Source organism: Capricornis sumatraensis, chromosome 3 (genome assembly GCF_032405125.1).
Source record: "Capricornis sumatraensis isolate serow.1 chromosome 3, serow.2, whole genome shotgun sequence".
Lineage (NCBI taxonomy): Eukaryota > Metazoa > Chordata > Mammalia > Artiodactyla > Bovidae > Capricornis > Capricornis sumatraensis.
Genome location: NC_091071.1, coordinates 87,333,610 through 87,338,617, shown reverse-complemented (window position 1 = coordinate 87,338,617; position 5,008 = coordinate 87,333,610).

The window sequence follows — 5,008 nt, the reverse complement described above, 5'->3', positions numbered from 1 at the left end:
GCAAATTTAAGGGCTATATAAAGCAAACACTAAGTTTCCTTTGGAAGCTTTCTTTGCTTAGACCAGAACTGCCAACCTCACATGTCTTTTCAATAATAGTTTACTAAATAATTTTTGTAGCCTACATGTATTGTAGGATAATCAGTTGTTCATTTAAACATAATAGGATTTTAATCTATATTGTCTCAATTATCACTAAGCTAGTTGAAGGGAGGAAGCATATGTAATTTAGAGAGTACAGCCGTCTTTTCCCCCAGAGAAATATTTGTCTCTTTCAAAAACTGAGGTGTAGTTGATTTATAGTATATTAGTACAACACAGTGATTCAAAATTTTTATAGAGTACCCTCCAGTTATAGTTATTATAAAATACTGGCTATATCCCTGTGTTGTAGAATATACTTTTGTATCCTATTTATTTTATACATAGTAATTTTACCTCTTAATCTCCTATCTCTATTTTTTCCCTCTCCAGTTCCTTCTCCCCACTGATCACCATTAGTTTACTCTCTATATCTGTTTCTTACCTCTCTGAGTCTGTTTCTTTTTTGTAATATTCATTAGTTTGCTTTATTTTTTAGATTCTACAAGTAAGTTCTAATAGATAGTATTTGTCTTTCTCTTTCTGACTTATTCCACTAAGCATAATGGACCTCCAAGTCCATTCATATCATTGCAAACGGCAAACTTTCATTCCTCTTTATGAATAAATAGTATTTCACTGTGCACACACACACACACATATACATATGACAATATAACACATATACAGTATACTTGTATATTGTAAATAATGCTGCTATGGACACTGGGGTACATGGAGCTTTTTGAATTAGTGCTTTCATTTTATTTGGATATATGGCTAGAAGTGGAATTACTGGATAATATAGTAGTTCTGTTTTTAGTTTTCTGAGGACCCTCCCTATTGTCTTCCACAGTGGCTGCACCAAGTTACACTCCCACCAACAGCATTCAAGGGTTCCCTTTTCTCCACATCCACACTAAGATTTGTTATGTGTGTTCTTTTTGATGATAGCCATTGTGACAGGTGTGAGGTATTATCTCTTTGTGATTTTGACTTGCCTTCCTCATGGGGCTCCCCATGTAGCCCAGGTAAAGAATCCACCTGCCACGTAGGCAACATGGGTTTGATGCCTGAGTTGGGAGGATCCCCTGGAGAAGGAAATGGCAACCCATTTTGGATTCCAATCCACTCCAGTATTCTTGCCTGGGAAATCCTATGGACAGAGGAGCCTGGTGGGCTACAGTTCATGGGGTCAAAGAAGAGTCAGACACGACTGCAGCTAAACCACTACCACCAATAATTAGTGCCTGTTGGCTTTCAATCATCAGTATGTCTTCTTTGGAAAAATGTTTATTCAGGTCTTCTGCCCATTTTTAAAATTAGGTCTTTTTCTTGATACTGAGTTGTAATATATATTCTTTTTGGATATTAGCTCCATTATTGCTCATATCATTTGGAGGTAGTTTCCCCCATTCTGTAGGTTTGTCTTTTTGTTTTGTCAATTGCTTTCTTTACTGTGCAAAAGCTTTTAAGTTTAATTAGATCCTGTTTATTTTTGCTTTTGTTTCCTTTGCCTTGGGAGGCAGATCCCAAAGAATATTGCTATGATTTTTATCAAAGGATGTTTTGCCTGTGTTTTCCTCTAGGACTTTTATGGTTTCTGATCTTACAATTAGGTCTTTAACCTGTTTTGAGTTTATTTTTGCATGTGGTGTGAAAAATGTTCTAATTTCATTCCTTTACCTGTAGCTGTCCAGTTTCCCCAGCAGCTTATTGAAGGGACAGTCTTTTCTCCACTGTATATTCTTGCCTCCTTTGTTGTTGATGAATTGCCTGTAAGTGAGTGGCTTTATTTCTGGGCTCTCTATTCTATTCCATTGATCTATGTGTCTGTATTTGTGCCAGTACCATGTTGCTTTATTTACTGTAGCTTTGTAGTACCGTCTGACGCCAGGGAGCTAGAGAGCTCTGTTCCTCTTTTTTCAAGGCTGTTTCAGGTGGTTTGTGGGGTTTTGTGTTTCCATACAAATTTCAAAATAATTTGTTTTGGATCGGTGAAAAATTCCATAGGTATTTTGATAGAGTGTACATTGAATCTGTAGATTACCTTGGGTTCTATGGCAAATTTTTTAAATATAAATTTATTTATTTTAATTGGAGGTTAACTACTTTACAATATTGTATTGGTTTTGCCATACATCAACATGAATTCGCCACAGGTATACACGTGCTCCCCATCCTGAACCGCCCTCCCTCCTCCCTTCCTGTTAACAATATTGATTCTTCCAATCCATGAACACAGTATGTCTGTCCATTTAACTATTTGTGTCTACAGTTTCTATTATCAATGTCTTACAGCTTTCCAAGTACAGCCTTTTTTACTTCCTTAGATAGATTTATTTCTAAGCATACTTTGGATGTGATTATAATTGGGATTATTTCTATAATTTCACTCTCTGATAATTTGTTTTTAATGTATAGATTTCTGTACATTAATTTTGTATACTGCAATTTTACTGGATTCACTAATGAACTCTACTAGTTTCATGGTGACATCTTTAGAATTTTCTATACATCAAAAATTTTCTATCTTGTCACCTGCAAACAGTGACAGTTTTACTTCTTCCTTTCCAATTTGTATTCCTCTTAATTCTTATGTGATTGTTGTGGTTAGGACTTCCAATATTATGTTGAATATAGATGGTGTCTCCAAGCTGTGTTTTCTAGGGATTGTCCCCTATGTGGGCTGCATGTGTCCTGTTGTGATGGGCAGACTTCTGTGGGCAATCTGGTGGACTTGTCTGATTCCTAGTCATTTGGTTGCTAGGCCCTGCCTTGTATGGAGGTTGCTGGTCACTGTTTCTAGGGCAGTATCACAAGGTGCCTGGCTGTGGAAACCCTACTGGGGCCTGGACTATTGCTGGATCACTGGTGGGTGGAGTCAGGATCCAGAAGATCCTCAGGCTGGGGCCAATGCACTGGTGGTGAAGAAAATTCCTGGGGATATTTCTGGCCCACTGTGGGGGCAGAACCAGGTCTGGCTGCAGGACCCAGGCATCCCAGAGTTTGAATCAGATCACTGGTGTGCGAGACTGGTTTCTGACACAGATGACTGTGGTGTCCTGGGTGTCCCAATGCTTGGGTTGGCCCAGTGATTGAGTGGGGCTAGATTTGGGGTGGTTGGATGAGGGGTCCAATGTATCTCAGAGCTGATGTTGCCCTGTTGGTGGGGGACAGTATCAAATAATCCAAGTACTGGTGCTAGCCTACTGGTGGGTAGGGTTCTGCAGGCTGTGGGTTGTGATTATCCTAGGGCTCCTATCCACTCATTGGTAGATGAGGCTGGTCCAAAGGCTAGAGCAGCCTTTCTGCTGGGCAGGATTGGGGCCCAGGAATTCTGGAGCTGTTCCTTGCCCACTGGTAGATGGAACTGGGTCCCAGTGTCTCTGTCTGAAGGATGCTGGGGGTCTCAGGCCTGGTATATGGGGCCAGGTCCTATACCCTCTGGTGAGTGGAACCATGTCCAGGGGCAGCTGTGTTCCCAGGGTGAGCTCCAGTTTCTTCCTGTCAGTCTGGGAGACTCTCCAAGATCAACAAGTACGTCTGATCTAGGCTCCTTTCAAATGACTACTTCTGCCTTGGGTGTGAGAGTTTTCAGTGTGCTCTCCATAACAGTGGCATCCCTCTTTTGTACAGTCCTTCGTGTCTCCCAGAAATAAGCCCTGCTAACCTTCATAATCAAATGTTCTGAGTGTTCATCTTCTGGGAGCAGGGCACCTGATGTAGGGCTCAAACCTTTCACTCTTTGGGGAGAACCTCTGTAATTGTGCTTATTCTGATTGGGGTTTATCCACCTGATGATGTAGGTCTTAACAGACTGAGATTTCCTTCCTTCTCTCCATCTTGTTGTGGTTCCTTCTTTATATCTTCAGTTGTGGAAGATCTTTTATGGCAGGTTTTTATTTTTTCCATCAATACTTTTTCTGTAAATAGTTATGGTTTTGGTGAGCCCATGAGAGGAGGTGAGCTCAGGGTCTTCCTTTCCCATCATCTTGAAAGCTAACTCCTAAGGAGTGCAGCCTTAATTTGAATACATAATAGAGTTGGTGGTGATGTACTCCAATTAGAATAAATGGCCTATTCATGCAGTCCCCTTTCTAAGTTCCAATTTAAACTCTGAAGTAGAAAGAATAATATTTTCTTATTCAGGTTTTCCAATACAAAGGAAAATCTGTATGCAGGTCAAGAACAACAATTAGAACTGTATATGGAACAATGGACTGGTTCCAAATTAGGAAAGGAGTATGTCAAAGCTGTATATTGTCACCCTGCTTATTTAACTTATATGCAGAGCACATCATAAGAAATGACCCACTGGATGAAGCATAAGCTAGAATCAAGACTGCTGGGAGAAATATCAATAACCTCAGATATGCAGATGACACCACCCTTATGGCAGAAAGCAGAAAGGAACTGAAGAGCCTCTTGATGAAGGTGAAAGAGGAGAGTGAAAAAGTTGGCTTAAAACTCAGCATTCAAAAAACTAAGATCATGGCATCCGGTCCCATCACTTCAAATAGCAAATAGATGGGGAAACAATGGAAACAGTGACAGACTTTATTTTGGGGGACCCCAAAGTCACTGCAGATGGTGACTGCAGCCATGAAATTAAAAGATGTTTGCTCCATGGAAGAAAAGCTACACCAATCTAGACAGCATAATAAAAAGCAGAGACATTACTTTGCCAACAAATGTCCATCTAGTCAAAGCTATAGTTTTTCCAGTAGTCGTGTAGGCCTGTGAGAGTTGGACTATAAAGAAAGCTGAGCACTGAAGAACTGATGCTTTTGAACTGTGGTGTTAGAGAAGACTCCTGAGAATTCCTTGGACAGCAAGGTGATCCAACCAGTCAATCCTAAAGGAAATCAGTCCTGAATATTCATTGGAAAGACTGATGCTGAAGCTGAAACTCTAATACTTTGGC